We start from the raw sequence: 17,271 nt of genomic DNA, 5'->3' as shown, positions 1-17,271 counted from the left end.
GGTAAGTGACAAAGTCAAGATCCCAACCCAAATCTGTGGGACTCCAAAGCACGTGCTCTTTTCCTGAGCTGTGCAGAATTCTAAGTGGAAAGCCACATAGTGGGAAGGAAATGGGGCAATGGCAGTAGAGAAATGGAGGAAAGAGGCTTCCACTTTAGGGTGAGCAAAAACAGGACACCACAGCAGTGACTGAAGATGAAAACGGGGAAGAGGGACAGGTCCGGGCAGCGTCTGGCGTGCTAAGGCACAGAGGACACACGTGGGGCGTGGCGGGTAATGAGGCTGGCAAGGAGGGGGGACCACGCAGTCCCGCTCAGCGGGTAGGATGTGGAGGTGAGGGGGATTCCAGGAGGCCCTGATTCTCCAGGTGACAAAGGTCTCCACCTTGTGCAATGACTGCAGGGCCAGGCAGCCATCCACTTGGGAAGCAGAAGTGCGTGTCGCCCCGGCAGCTGGCTCCACGACACAGTTCCCCTGTCTTGTGCCTGCAGAGAACACACTGCCCTGGGCTGGGTCTTTGGCTGTCAAAAATGGCCATTGAGGGGTCTCAGCCCAGGCCCTCCTGCAGGAATAACGTCTCTGGCTCTACACCTGCCTAACCTGCAGGACTGGCCCACCTTATGCTCCAACTCTAAGGTTTACTTTAGACATAGGAGCTGAGTCTCCTCCACAGCTAATGTGTACCGATCACATGGCTAAATTATACAAGGTTGTCTGACGAGGTCAGGGGTCACCTGCTTGGCCAAATCCCCAGCTCCACCCCTGCTTGCTGTGTGACCTTAGACAAGCACTCGCTTCCCTAGCTCTCAGTCCCTCACTCTACAGTAGGAATCATAATATCTACCCCACAGTGCTATGGACAAGCTCACCAAATCAGCTCATCTCCATAAGACACCTACTGTAGGTTAGCTTTTACTAATAAGTCACCCCTTCCACTAAACTTGATATTCATGGGAGGTGACAATGATTCTTTTATACATAGAAATGAGACTCCAAGTGATTGATGGCAGAATGTGATTGGGAGGTATGGGGTTTGATGCCGGGCAGCCCAGGGTTCCGTGCATGTCACTGAGACCACAGACCTGTGGAGCCACCAATGTGCAACACCAGCCTGGGAAAGCCACAGGCACAGGGCACCTGGTGCCTTGGGGCCTTGGGGGCCCAACCTCCACCCCAGTGTGTCTGGAAGGCAGGATATGGAGTCAAAGAAGATGATTGTCAAGCCTTAAGATTGTTTGCCTTGTTGGGTTTAGACTTACTTGAGACCTGTCACTCCTTTCTTCTTGTCTATTCCTCCCTCATCCTATGCCTGCCCCTCCCTTGTGTTTTGGAAGCACATGACTTGTTTGATGTCACAGGCCCACAGCTGGAGAGCAGTCTGCCTCAGGATGAACTCCGCTTGAGTCTCACCACATTTGATTGGGATGAGACTTCAGACTTTAGATTTTTGAGTTGCTGTTGGAATAAGTTAAGACTTTTGGGGATAATGGGATGAAATAAATGTATTTTGCATGTGAGAACCTGAAATGTGGCAGAGGTGGGGGGCAGAAGTAGAATGCTGTGGTTTGAATGTGTCCCCTCCAAAATTCAGGTGTTGCCAATGTGATGATATATATAAGAGGTGACTAGGCCATGAGGATGCCTCCCTTGTGAACAGGACTGGGTGCCCTTATCAAAGAGGCTTCGCACAGCATTCGACGAGCTTGCCCTTCGGCTCCCACCACGTGAGGACACAGCATGCAGGAGCCAACTTGGAAGTAGAGAGCAGCCCTTACCAGCCCCCGAGACTGCTGACACCTCGATCTTGGTGATCCAGCCTCCAGAACTGTGAGAAATAAATTTTTTTCCTGTATAAATTACCCAGTTTGGGGTATTTTGTTATAGCAGCACAAAATACACTAAGTCAGTCAGAATGTAGAATTTTACTTTGGGAAGACGACAAAGTTCTGGAGATGGATGATAGTGATGGTTACAAAACAATGTGAATGTGCTTAATGCCATTAAATTGTACACTTAAAATGGTTAAAAAGCTGAATGTTATGGTATGGGCATTTTACCACAATTAGAAACACCTTCCCAAGCTCAAGCTCTCCAGCCAGGCTCACAGTTCCCGCCACAGGCTGGGCCCATGTACTAGTCCACTGTCACCTCTATTTCCTACCTGTAGTCCAGCCACAGTGAGTTTCCTGGTGTCCCTTCAAGGCATCCTTCTCTCACGTGTGTGCTTTTGTGCATGTGCTTCCGTCCACAGGGAATGTCCTTTGCTGTCAATACTTACCTTGGTTGGTGTGACCCAGCTCATGTGCTACATTCCTCTGGGGATTCCTCCTTGACCCTCAGAATGATCATCTTCACTTCCTCATCCTTCCACTGCTCTCTCACAGCACTGACCACCTTGCATTATAATCATCCTGCAACCACACAGTGGGGAACACCTATGAGAAAGAAACAAAGTCATCTCATGTTTGGACTTGAATGAGAGGAGAAAATTCCATTGATAGAAATAGACCCAGAAGTTACATAGACAATATAATTAGTAGACAAAGATGTTAAACCATTTATTGTAAGTATATTCCATATTCATAAGAAGGAAAGGAAAGTGTGAGCACAGTAAGCAGGGATGTGGAGCATATATACAAAGAACTCAAGTCAAACTGTTAGATATGAAAATACAACATTGGAGATGAAAAATATATGATGAATGGGATCAAAACCACATTACAGCCTACAGACTAAAAATTGGTAAACTTAAAAACATAAAAATAGAAACTGAGATAAAAACAGAGAGGAAAAGGGCTGAAAAAAATGAAAATTCCATCAGGGAGTTGTGGGACAACTTCAAGCAATCTAATCTAGGTATAATATAATGTATACATGAAGAGAAGAGGGATAAAATATATATTTGAAGAAATAATTGCCAAAAATATTCAAATTTGATTAAAACTATAAGTCCACAAATCCTAAAACCTCAAGGAACTACAATAGTTGAAAATCTTAAACCAGTGATAGAAAATCTTAAAACCACTCAGTGAAAAAAGTCTCACTGCGTACAAAGATAAGAATGGCAGAAGTCTCCTTCCTGGTAAAACTGCACTCAAGTTAACAGTGGAACAACATCTTCAAAATACTGAAAGAAAAAAAGTCAACTTACTATATGCAAAACTCGGCAAAAATATCTTTCAAAAACAAAAGTGAAATAAAGAGTTTTAAAGGCACACAAAAGCTGAAAGAATTCATAATTAGCTAGCCTACACTACAAAACATATTATGGGAAGTCCTTTAGGTAGAAGGAAAGTGATATCAGATGGAAAACTTTGTCTAAGTAAAAGAATGAATAGCTCCAGAAATAATAATTATATGGGTTTAAAAAACAAGATAATTTTTCTCATTAAAAAAAAACTTTAAGACAAAATTGATAGTTTGAAACGAAAATAATAGCAATGTATTGTGGGATTTATAAAATGAGTAGACACAAAATATATGCCAACAACAGCACAAAGCCAGGAGGGAAATACAGAAATATGTTGTTACAAATTTTTTATATTGTATGTAAGGGAAATAATGTTACTTATAGGTGGAAAGTGATAAGTAAAAGATACTAATAATAACTATAAATCCCAAAGCAAACTTTGCTATAACACACTCTTAAATTCATGATGGGATAATCCACCCATCATTGTAGGATCTCTTCCTCTTGAATATGTGTTAGACTTGGGACTCCCTTCTATTCAGTGGAATATGGCAAATACGATAGGATGTATGTGATTATGTTACACAATATTGTAGCATTCATCTTGCTGGAGTCTCCCTAATTGGTAAAAAATAAATGATGGTATTGATGTTTTCCCTCTATTTCATGGACAAAGCAACAATATCTACACTTACAACTCCTGTTCAACATTATACTTAATGCTCTATAATAAAGTAAGAAAAATAAATAAATGTCATAAGTTTGTAAAGAAGAGGGAAAAACTCCCTCTATTCACAATATGTTGTCTACGTAGAGAATGGCAAAGAATTTACCAAAACAACTACTATAAGAAATAAGTGAATTTAGCTAGGTTGCTGGACACAAGGTCGATATATTAAAATCAAATTCATTTCTATGTAATAGCAATAAAAATTGGAAATAGAAATTTTTAAATGTCATTTATAACACTGCCAAAATAAGAACTAAGTATAAATATAACAAAAATGTGAATGACCCTTAAGATAAAAACTATAACATATTGATAAAATAAATCAAAGTTACCCTAATTAAATGTTAAGATATGCCTTGTTCATGGATTGGAAAATTTAATGTTAAGAATTCAGGCCGGGCGCGGTGGCTCACGCCTGTAATCCTAGCACTCTGGGAGGCCGAGGCGGGCGGATTGCTCGAGGTCAGGAGTTCAAAACCAGCCTGAGCAAGACCCCGTCTCTACCAAAATATATAGAAAGAAATTAATTGACTAACTAAAAATATATATACAAAAAAAATTAGCTGGGCATGGTGGCGCATGCCTGTAGTCCCAGCTACTAGGGAGGCTGAGGCAGTAGGATCGCTGAGCCCAGGAGTTTGAGGTTGCTGTGAGCCAGGCTGACGCCAAGGCACTCACTCTAGCCTGGGCAAGAAAGTGAGACTCTGTCTCAAAAAAAAAAAAAAAAAAAGAATTCAGTTCTTTCTGAACTAAATTATATATACAACCTAATTTCAATCAAGATTCAGCAGATTTTTTTAAATAGAAAAAATGATTCTAAAATTATATAGAAAGATAAAGGAACTAGTATAGCCAAAACAATTTATGAAAAGTAGAACTAATTTTGAGGACCCTCAATACCCAAATCAAGACATAATATAAAACTATAATACTGAAGACAGTGAGATATTGAAAAAAGGATGGACATATAGGTCAATTGAACAGAATAAAGAGGCCAAAATTTTAAAAGAGAGAGATTGAACAACAATGAACAATGCCTCAGGGACTGAGGGACAACATAAAAGTGTCTAACACACATATCATTGGAATTCTAAAAAGGGAGATTAGAACAGAAAATTAAATGATGAAATATTTTTACAAGTCCCAAATTTGGTGAAATACATAAACTAAGAGATCTAATAAATGCAGCAAATAACAAGCATAATGACTACAAATGACTCCATATGCAGGCAGAACAGACTCAAAATGCTGAAAACTAAAGAGAAACAGCAAATCTTAAAAGCACTCCAAAAAGGAAAAAACCAAGAAATATTATACACCAGAGAACAACAAAAGAAATTACAGCTGACTTCTTCTCAGAAAAAAATGGATACTGGAGGACCAAGATGGCGGACAAGAAACACCGCCAGAAAGAGTGTCTCTGCAGAAAAGACAGATTCTAGCAGAAATTAGAAAAAAGAAGCAAGAAGGCAAGCATAGAGCAGACGAGGGCCGGAAGGAGGGGTACCTGAGACCCCGGGAGAATCCATGGGAGGAGACTGCGGAGGAGAACTGGAAGTTGAGACTGCCAGAGCAGCCCGGAGACCAGCAAGAAGGGTAGGTGGATAAATCACCTCTCCCCTCCCCTGCATTTGGGACTGCTGGTGGGCTCCCCAGTGGGTGGAGAGACCTGCGGACACCAGCCCCAAGATGGCCGCCGCCAGCTAGCGGTGAGCCTGTAGCGGACACGGCACCAGACTCCCAAATCCTTCGGGGCACCTCCGTGTGCATAGACCCGAGCCGCGCAGCAGGCACCATATTGCCTCCTCCGCCCCTCCGCCAACCCTACCAGCAGCTGCCCAGAGAGACAATGCAGCCAGAAGCCGGAGGCACCTCCAGGGAACAGGACCTTCACTTTTGGAACCCTACAGCTGACTAAGGGGAACTCAGACTGTGAGCTCCCTACCCGCCAGCCCTCCCAGGTGCTGCTGGCACGGTGTTCCCAGGAGAACGGTGCCAACTCAGAGGCTGAGAGACACAAACCTAGCTTGGGCTCCCTGTGGGTGACTTGGGACCAGAACTCCTCTCCCTGGTGGGGATACAGTTTGAACTCTGGGACGCAGAGGTTGGACCTGCAGACCAGATCCCGTGCACCAAGGTCTAGCATTGCCCGGGGCACAGAAGGGTTATACGTGAACAGCCTGCTGAGGTGTGTGTGTCTCCAGGGGCAGATCAGCATCCTAGAAGGCAACCCTCCGCCCAAAGGGAGGCCGTGTGCCCAGCACAGGTGGCGTTCCTGCGCAGGGAACCTCCCCGCCGGCATCAAAATCCTGGGAGGCCTGGTGGCGTGTGGTCTGGCCTGCTGGCAGAGGCCCAGGAGTAGCTGCGGAGTTGGGGAGGGTGGAAAGAAGCGAGGCCCACTCCAGACTGCAGGTCTCAGATAGCCCCACCCCCACACCCAGACTTTCTGACTGAGCGGAACCATTCCAGCCCCGCCCTGACAGCTTTTCCTGGAAGCAGAGAACAGAACTTTGACCCCTGCTAACAGCATTGGTGGTGCCTGAGGGCAGGCTTACCCAACCCAGCTCCTCTAAGAACAAGAGCTGATAACAGGACACAAAAACAACAGCATAGCCTGTTCCTCCAAGCAAGCGCCACCTACTGTCAGGGATGGCATCCTGCACAGCCTTTTCACGGCACCAACTGACTCATCAGACAGTGAGTGGTCGAATCTCACCCACAGACACCACCTAACGGCTCAGAAACTAAACAAGGCGTGTGAATACCCAAACAAAAACCTAAAGGAAAGAAACAACAACTGATTGACATGGGAAGAAATCAGCAAAAGAACTCAGGAAATACGAAGAACCAAACGGAAAACACACCCCCAAAGAGGAGCACCAGCCCCCTAGAAATGGACACCAACCCAAATAAGGCAACCAAAATGACAGAAGAGTAATTTCATATGTGGATCATAAGAACACTCACCGAGCTGCAACAACAACTCAATAACCAACACAAAGAAACCACAAAAAGCCTCCAGGACCTAGAAGAAAAGTTCACTAAAGAAATAGACACAATGAAAAAAAGTTTCACTGAACTCCTGGAAATGAAGAATCAATTCAAGGAACTATAAAATACAGTGGAAAGTCTCAAGAACAGGGTAGATCAAACAGAAGAAAGAATCTCAGAGACTGAAGATAACACCCTCCAACTAAATAAAACCATCACAACGATAGAGCAGAGAAACAAGAGAAAAGAGCAAAGCCTACTAGAGATGTGGGATTATGTGAAGAAACATAATGTGAGGGTCATAGGGTTACCAGAAGGAGAAGAGGACAACACCGAAGGGTTGAACAAGCTATTTGAAGATATAATAGAGAAAAATGTCCCAGGCCTTGCTCAAAATCTCGATATACAAGTTCAAGAAGCTCAGAGGACCCCTGGGAGATTCAATGCAAACAGGAAGACGTCACGACATGCAGTCATCAGACTGACCAAAGTATCAACTAAAGAGGCCCTTCTAAGAGCTGTAAGACAAAAGAAGCAAGTGACATACAAGGGAAAGCCAATTCGAATAACACCAGACTTCTCTAATGAGACTTTACAAGCAAGGAGAGACTGGGGCCCCATTCTCACTCTTCTGAAACAAAACAATGCCCAGCCTAGAATATTATTCCCTGCAAAACTAAGCTTCATATATGAAGGAGAAATAAAGACATTCTCAGACAAGCAGTCACAGAGAATTCACCAAGACAAGACTAGCCCTACAAGAAGTACTCAAAACAGTGTTATGCACGGAACACCATAATAAAAACTCATGAATATAAAAACAACCAAAACCCAAAGATTAAAGGCCAGATAATACAATGGCTCAAGAGAGAAATCAAAGCAACAACATCCAACCCAACAGAATGAACAGTAATCTACCTTACCTATCAGTTCTCTCAATAAATGTGAATGGCTTAAACTCTCCACTCAAGAGGCATAGGCTGGCTGAATGGATAATAAATACAGGCCAAGTATATGCTGTCTTCAGGAAACACATCTAACCTGCAAGGATGCATATAGACTAAAAGTAAAAGGGTGGAGATCAGTATTCCAGGCAAGTGGAAGCCAAAAAAAACCTGGAGTGGCAGTTCTAATTTCAGACGATTTAGTTTTTAAAGCAACAAAAGTAGTGAAAGACAAAGAGGGTCATTATATAATGGTGAAGCGCACACTTCAACAAGAAGAAATAACAATTTTAAATATATATGCACCCAACTTAGGTGCACCCAGTTTCATAAAGCAAACCTTACTGGATCTAAGCAAATGGATTAATAGCAACTCCATAATCACCGGAGATGTCAACACCCCACTGACGGCACAAGACAGATCCTCCAGACAGAAAATTAATAAAGAAATAATGGACTTAAACAAAACCTTGGAACAACTGGGTCTGACTGACATCTACAAGACATTCTACCCAAAATCCACTGAATATACGCTCTTCTCATCAGCTCACGGGACATTCTCTAAGATTGACTATATCCTAGGACACAAAGTAAATCTCAAGAAATTTAAAAAAATAGAAATCATACCATGTACCTTCTCAGATCACAGTGGAATAAAAGTAGAAATCAACCCTAACAGAAACACACATTTCTACACAAAAACGTGGAAATTTAACAACCTCCTACTAAATGATTACTTCATAAATGAAGAAATCAAGATGGAAATTAAAAAATTCTATACTCCTACACTGCTTGTGGGACTGCAAATTAGTTCAACCTATGTGGAAAGCAATATGGAGATACCTTAAAGTGATACAAGTGAATCTACCCTTTGATCCAGCAATCCCATTGCTGAGCATCTACCCAAAAGATCCAATGACACTCTACAAAAAAGACACCTGCACTCGAATGTTTATAGCAGCACAATTCATAATTGCAAGGCTGTGGAAACAGCCCAAGTGCCCATCAATCCAAGAATGGATTAATAAAATGTGGTATATGTATACCATGGAGTACTATTCAGCTCTAAGACACAATGGTGATATAGCACATCTTATATTTTCCTGGTTAGAGCTGGAACCCGTACTATTAAGTGAAGTTTTCCAAGAATGGAAAAACAAGCACCACATATACTCACCAGCAAATTGGTATTAACTGAACAGCACCTAAGTGGTCACATAGCTACTGCAGTAATAGGGTATTGGGCAGGGGGGAGGGGGGCCGGTATATACATATATAATGAGTGAGATGTGCACCATCTGGGGCATGGTCATGCTGGAGACTCAGACTTTTGGGGGGAGGGGGGAAATGGACATTTATTGAAACCTTAAAATCTGTACCCCCATAATATGCTGAAATTTAAAAAAATGGATAGTGTAATACAATGGAATAGCAACTTTAAGGTGCAGAAAGAAAAACTGTTAACCCAGAATTCTACATCTAGACAAAATACTCTTTAATTCTACATCTAACCAAAAGAAGATATCCACAAATAACAACTGATAGAATTTGTGTTCTTATCATAAATTCTTTAAAAGAAAACTGATTGTTCAAACCAAAGATAGTAACGCTTTATTGCTGAGTTGAGTTTGTACATAGAAATTAAATACACAACAATAAAATGCAAGATACAAGGATAAACAGAGTGGAAGTACTATGGGGAAAATAGGAGATGTTGATCAAAGGGTTCAAAGTTTCAAGTAGACAGAAGCAATAACGTTTTAAGATATATTGCCCAGCATGAAATCCACAGTTAATAATAATGTATAATTCAAAATTACTAAAACAGTAGATTTTAAATGTTCTCACTACAAAAAAATGGTAAGTATGTGAGGAGATAAATATGCCAATTGGCCTGATGTAATTGTTCCACTGTATATACAAGTATCAAAATATTACATTGTACCCCATAAATATATAAAATTACTGTTTGTTAAAAATAAGTTTTTAAAAAGAAGGTGTTATGAGTTTCTTAATACTTAAGAAAAATGGGCATCATTAAATCTAAGGAGAACTTAATAATATTAGGATATATACTATAATTTCTAGAACAACAAGTTCACAATAATATAAAAAGTTATAAGTGAAAGGTATTGGAAGTGAAAAGTAGAATATAAATATTATTTCAAATTAATATTTGAAAATTTTGTATATGTGAAAAAATATTTTTAAATATTTGAAGAAGACATTAACTCAAAGGAAGAGAAAAGCAAAAACTCCTATGTAACAAATAAAAAGAGATAGCAAGAAAGTGAACTTAAACCCAACAATTTTAATAATTACATGAAACATACCTAGACTAAATACTACAATTAAGAGACAGAGACTGTCCACAAGAAATAACATTCACTGTAAAGTAAGTGGACTAAAAAAGTAAAAGAATAGGGCAAGATATGTCATGCTAATAATAAGCCTAAAACAGCTGGTGTGGCTGTATTATCATAAAATGCATTATTAAGACAACCACTATTACTGGAGAAAAAGAAAACTGTGTATTAGATTCTTTTTAAAAGAGTTTGCAATTGTTTCTCTAATGATATGTGAATCTGAAAATTCCTAAAAGGGAAATGAGAGAAGGCACTTGCATGGCTTCCTGGCCAGGCCAGTAATAATAAAAGAGTTAATTCACAAAGAAACGTAAAAACACTTAATCTATCTCCCTCTAATTACAGGCTTTCAAAATATTCGAGGTAGAAATTGACAGAACTGAAAGGAGAAATAGACATATCCACAATTATAAATTGGAAATTTGAGCACTCCTCTCTCAAAAAATGACAGAACAAGTAGACAGAAAAATCAACAAGGAATAAAAGACTAAAACAACATGTCAACCAACTTGACCATTAGAATGTTACCCCTAACAACTGCAAAATGACAATATTTTTAAGTGCACATGAAATGTTTACCAAGCTAAACCATAAGTGATTTGTATACTAATAATAGCCTTAGTAAATTTCAAAAGATCAAAATCTTACAGAATACATTCTCTAACCAAAAAAGTATTATATTATAATAAATAGTATTATATCTAATAAAAGCACTAAATATTCAGAAAAGAAGCAATAAAAATAATAAATAATTCATAAGTAAAAGAAAAGATAGAAAATATTTCAAAATTGATGACTAAAACACAATATAATCCAAATCAAACCTTGTAGATTAAGCAGTACATAAGGATATTAATAAATTAACAATTAACAATTAATATAATTGACAACCCCTTATAAGAATTATCTAGGAAAAAATAAGAAAAAAGCACAAATTATAAATTTTAGTAATAAAAGAAGAGACATAACATATTCTAAACATTAAAAATATAATAAAGGAATATTATAGTAAACTTTATCCCAATAAATTGGATACTTTTTGAAAAACACAACTTGCCTGACAAAAGAAGAATTGATACATTTAAATAAACAAATTTATTAGGACATATATGTATGTCCTAAATGTATGTTATAATATACATTTATACAATATATACAGATGTAAAATATTTATTAAGACATAAATAGACATTTAATTAATTAATTAAGAAATTAAATCCAAAATCAAAATATCCAGGCCCAGATTACTTCACTGGTCAATTAGATAATTTAAGGAAGAAATCATAGCAATTTCACATAAACAGAAAATGAATAAGAAAAATGAATTCATTTCAGAAAATGCATAAGGAACACTTTCTAAATGCTTTAGGCCAGCATAAATCCAGAAAACCTGAAAGTTATTACACCAACGACAATTAAAAAAATGATGACCAATGTCATTCATATACATAGATACAAAGTCCTTAACAAAATAATAGACAATAAAATCTAATGATACATAAAAACACAGTTATGATTAATTTGGATAATCCCAGGAATGTAAGGAATGCAAGATTGGGTGAGAAATGCAAAGTTGGTTTAATGTTGTAAAGGAGTTCCAGCTCACGATGATTGAATACGTGCAAACAGTGTGCACCTCTCCCAGGGAGAGGGATCAAAATCAGCGAGTAGAAGGCTGGGCACAGTGGCTCACTCCTGTAATCCTAGCACTCTGGGAAGCTGAGGTGAGTAGGAGTTCAAGACTAGCCTGAGCAAGAGCAAGACCCATCTCTATAAAAAACAGAAAAATTAGCTGGCCATGGTAGTGTGTGCCTATATTCCAGCAATTAGGGAGGCTGAGGCAGGAGGATCACTTGAGGCCAGGAGTTGAAGGCTGCAGTGAGCTACAATGATGCCACTGCACTCTAGCTGAAGTGACAGAGAGAGAGAGAGAGAGAGAGAGAGAGAGAGAGAGACTCTGTCTAGAAAGAAAAAAAGAAAAGGAAGGAAGGAAGGAAGGAAGGAAGGAAGGAAGGAAGGAAGGAAGGAAGGAAGGAAGGAAGGAAGGAAGGAAGGAAGGAAGGAAGGAAGGAAGGGGGAGAGAGAGAGAGAAAGAGAGAAAGAGAGAAAGAGAGAAAGAAAGAAAGAAAGAAAGAAAGAAAGAAAGAAAGAAAGAAAGAAAGAAAGAAAGACGAAAACCAGTGAGTAGATATTCACCCTTTGGGTAGATAGTCTAAGAGACACTACTGAAATCCAACAGAGAAGGAACTGGGAAAGCAGAGGAGGGAAGCAGACATCCTGCTGGGTTGGGGTGGCTGGGAAGATGGAAGAAGTTCCTTCACAAGGGGAAAATGTGAGTGAGAAATTCCTAAGGTTCCACACTCCAGCCAGGAATTTTAGAATTCTAGCTGTAGGAAAATCCCCTAAGCCCTTAAAGGCCCCCAGATTGAGGCAAGGAGCTACCTAGAAAGTAGAATGAAGCATTGCTCAATTCGGGCGAAGCCCCACGGGCCTTTGTGGGCTAAGCCATTCAGAGAGCCCAGCCCTGTCCTGCTCTGGGACCACCACTTAAGCAGCTGTCACCATAGCCACAGGGACAAAAAGGGGTGAGGGGGCACTTTTGTGCACTCCAAGGACAGAACTGCCATCTCAGCATAGGAATGGCACATGGGGGGAGCAGCCCTTGCTCCCAGCTGCTGGCCTCTACTGAGAGGCACCTGCCCTCCCTGAAGGCAAGTCTGTGGCACAGCTGTTCCTTCCCCACCAGAGCAGGCCCACTACAGCCCACTGCCATTCTGGGCACCCAGGTCCCAGAAATTGAGCTGCCTCTGCCACCACCATGGCTGGGCCAGGTAGTACACTGGGAATCTGGGGTCTTTCATGCCCCCAAAGGACAGAGACTACTACTACTGCTGAGGGAGGGAGGGAGGTGCTATCAGCCTGTGCACCCCACAGCTGCCTGCCTCCACTAATCCCACAGATAGGGTCCTGCCCTACCTGGCTGCAGGCTAGCAGTGCACCAGCCCTTCCCCTGCATGAGTCCTGCAGACCAGGAGATCACCCCACCACTGCCTATAACAGCCAGTACCTGAACCCAGGGAGGCCTAAAGACAAGTTCTCCAGCCTGATCTTGGTCTGGACGCCCCAGGACTCAAGCATGCTGTCCAGGGGTCTGGGGACTGAAGAGTAACCAATCTAGTTTTCTGGCACCTGAACACTCTCCCAGAGGTCTGAGTTCCAGCTGACCCAATTGCCAGCAATACCACAGTGGATACTCATCTGCAATTGCCAAAAAGCACTGCAGCACTATCCTCTGCACATGGAGCAACAGAGTTCCTTGTGGAGAACAGGTGAGACACAAAGCTACCTGTTTTTGGCTGAGGGAAGAGGTTCTGCTCCAAAACCACTTAGGCAGAGAGCTGTGGGAATGGCATTTTCTGCAGCTCACAGCCACATCTGACCTGGAGATAGATGACAGGGTTTGACTGAACTGAAAGCCATGAGCCTCAAGACAGGGGCATGATAGGGAAGTGGATTGCTTTCCTACCACAGACTACTAGCCCCTCGCCTCAGACAGCAGAGAACACTTCACAGTAAACAAAGTTCAAACACCTCCCCGTCAATGTTTGCTGCAGTCTGCTCTCATCCATACGTGCCACCTACTGAGCCTGGAGGTTGAGAAGTATAACCCAATTTAATACCTGCAGTAAGAAGGGCATAGTCTGGAGAGCAAGTCTTCCATAATTCTGCAAATCTTCTTAATAGGTATGGAAAACCATTTGATAAAATGCAGCATCACTTCATGATATAAATCCTCAAAAAGCTAGGCATAGAAAGAATATACCTCAAAAATAACAAAAATCATATGTTAATATGACAACCCCACAGCCAACATCATATTAAGTGGGGAAAAGTTGAAAGCATTCCCCCTAAGAACTGGAATAAGACAAGGATTCCCACTTTCACCTCTTCTATTTAACATAGTACTGGAAGTCCTAGCCACAGCAATCAAGCAAGAAAAAGAAATAAAGGGCAATCAAACTGGAAAAAAGGAAGTCAAATTATCTCTGTTTGCTGATGATATAATCTTATACCTAGAAAACCCTAATAATTTCTCCAAAAGAGTCCCAGATCATCTGATAAACGAATTCAGCAGTCTCAGGTTATAAAATCAATGTCAAAAATTAATAGCATATTTATACACCAAAATGATCAAGCTGAGAACCAAATCAAGAACTCAATCTCATTTTCAATAGCTACAATAAAAATAAAATATCTAGGAATATATTTAACCAAGAAGTTAAAAGATCTCTACAAGGAGTACTAAAAAACATTGATGAAAGACATTATTGATTATACAAACAAATGAAAAAACATCCCATGCTCATGGATTGGAAGAATCAATATTGTTAAAATGACTATACTGCCCAAAGCAATGTACAGATTCAATGCAATTCCTACTAAAATACCAATGTCATTTTTCACAGAATTAAAAAAATAATCCTAAAAATTCATAAGCACTGAATATCAAAAGTAATTGTAAGCAAAAAGAACAAAACTAGAGGTATCACTTACCTGAACTTAAACTACAAGGCTATAGTAACCAAACCAGCATTTCACTGGTATAAAAGTAGACACATAGATTAATGGAACAGACTAGATAACCCAGAAATAAAACCAAATACCTACAATCAACTGATCTTTGGGAAAGCAGACAAAAATATACACACTAGTCAATAAATGGTGCCGGGGAAATTGTATAGTCATATAACAAAGAATGAAACTGGATCACTATCTCTCACTATATACAAAAACTAACTCAAGATGGATTAAAGACATAGATGTAAGACCTGAAACCATAAAAATTCTGGAAGAAAACCTAGCTGTTGGCCTAAGCAAAGAATTTATGACTAAGACCCCAAAATCAAACATAACAAAAACAAAAATAGACAAACTAAAAAGTTCTGCATAACAAAAGATATAATCAAAAGAGTAAATAGACAACCTACAGAATGGGAGAAAATATTTGCAAACTGTGTATCTGACAAAGGACTAATACCCAGAATCTACAAGAAACTCTAACAGTCACCAAAAACAAAACAAACAACCTCATTAAAAAGTGGGCAAATGACATGAACAAACATTTTTCAAAAAAATATACAAATGGCCAAGAAAAAAATGTTAAAGTGCTCAACATTACTAATCATCATAGAAATGCAAGTTAAAATCACAATGAAATATCTTGTTCCAATTAGACTGGCCACTATTAAAAAGTCAAACACCAATAGATGTAGGCACAGATGCAATGAAAAGAGAAGACTTATATACTGCTGTGGGAATGCATAATAAATTAGTGCAATGGAAATCAGTGTGGAGATTTTGCAAAGAGCTAAAAGTAGATGTACCATTCAATCCTGCAATCCCACTACTAGAAAATCAAAAAAAAGGTTAAAGTGCTTTACAAATTGAAATTGTTAAATTTAAAAATCTTAAAATCAATCAATCCTGCTGCCATTTGAACCTGTAATCTACCATTTGATACACCCAAAAGAAAAGAAACCATTATATAAAAAAATAGCTACACTCATATGTTTATCCCAGCACATTTCACAGTGACAAAGATAGGAAATAAACCTAAGTTCCAATCAACCAATGAGTGGATAAAGCAAACGTGGTGTGTGTGTATGTGTGTATAGTGTGTGTGTGTATACACATATACAGTATATACATATAATCTATATCACATTGTGGGGGAATCAACATCTTAATATGCAGTCTTCTAATCCTTGACTATGTCATGCCTCTCCATTCATTTAGGTCTTCTTTGATACCTGTCACACATACACACACACACACACACACACACACCATAGAGTACTACTCAGCGATATGAAAGAATGAAGTAGTCTTTTGCAGCAGCTCGGATGGAATTGGAGGCCATTATCCTAAGTGAAGTAACTCAAGAACAGAAAAATAAATGCTGCATGTTCTTACTCATAAGTGGGAGGTAAGCTATGGCTATACAAGGACACAGAGTGTTATAACGAACACTGGAGATTTAAAAGAGGGAAGAAAAAAGGGTTGTAGGAGAAGGGATGAAAAATTACCTGATGGGTACAATGTGCACTGTTCGGGTGATGGGGACCCTAAAAGCCAGACTTCATCACTGCACACTGTATACCTGTAACAGAATTCAACTTGTACCCCTGGATCTATCAAAATAAAAAAAAAATTTCTATAGCTTAGCTTTATTCATCATCTAGAAATATCACAGCATGGAACCAGAGACTTGTGTTTTATCTAATACAGGTTTTACTGTGAATACACATTATAATTTTGGACAAATTACAACATCCCCATGCTTTTCATCTGAAAATTAAATGTAATAATATTGGCCCAGGTGTCTCCAACTTGTTGATAGAACAAAATAAAACCAAAAAAAAGAGAGAGAGAGAGAAATGTGTTTTACAATTTAAAATTGTTAAATTTAAAAAAATCTTGAATTTAATCATTTTTATTTATATTGCAGAATATAAACATTTATGTTGCAGAATTATTACCATTAGTGGAAAAAGGCATATGCTAAAAACTTCTAAAAACTATCCTCAAAGTAGAAAAGAAAGGGACTTTCTTAATCTGATAAAGGGCATCTATGAAAAGCTACTGGATAACATTAAACACTGTGAGGAAAGACCAGATGATGTCCCTATAGGTCAGGAAAAGTAAGCGTATCTGTTCTCATCACTTCTATTCAACATTGCACTAGAAGCCACGCCTTGTGCAACATGGCAAGAAAAATAAATAAAGGGAATACTCATTGAAAAGAAGAAGTAAAAATTTATTTATAACAGAAGAAATGGCTGTAAAAATCCAAAAAAATCATCAAAAACTAAATTAGTCAATTTAGAAAAGTCATAGGATAAAGGGTCAATATAGAAACCTGAATTGTATTTCTCCCTGCTATGAGCACACAAAGTGTGTTGGCTTTGTATTGTGTCAAGTTAGCTAAGCATATCAAGAAAGACGCAAAAGAATTTTGCATGATATTTTGAAGGTGGAAGTAAGAGTACA

General features: G+C 39.5%; 1 long non-coding RNA gene across 1 annotated transcript in view; it reads right to left on the bottom strand.

Moving 5' to 3' along the window:
* LOC105879490 (uncharacterized) overlaps nt 1-17,271 on the bottom strand; it is a 71,808-nt gene that overhangs the window by 1,502 nt on the left and 53,035 nt on the right. The window contains exon 3 of the long non-coding RNA XR_012920529.1: nt 2,279-2,435. This is a non-coding gene — a long non-coding RNA (uncharacterized LOC105879490). The remainder of the gene's footprint in view (nt 1-2,278; nt 2,436-17,271) is intronic.

This window comes from Microcebus murinus, chromosome 8 (genome assembly GCF_040939455.1).
Source record: "Microcebus murinus isolate Inina chromosome 8, M.murinus_Inina_mat1.0, whole genome shotgun sequence".
NCBI lineage: Eukaryota > Metazoa > Chordata > Mammalia > Primates > Cheirogaleidae > Microcebus > Microcebus murinus.
This window is presented reverse-complemented; position numbering and strand designations above follow the sequence as displayed.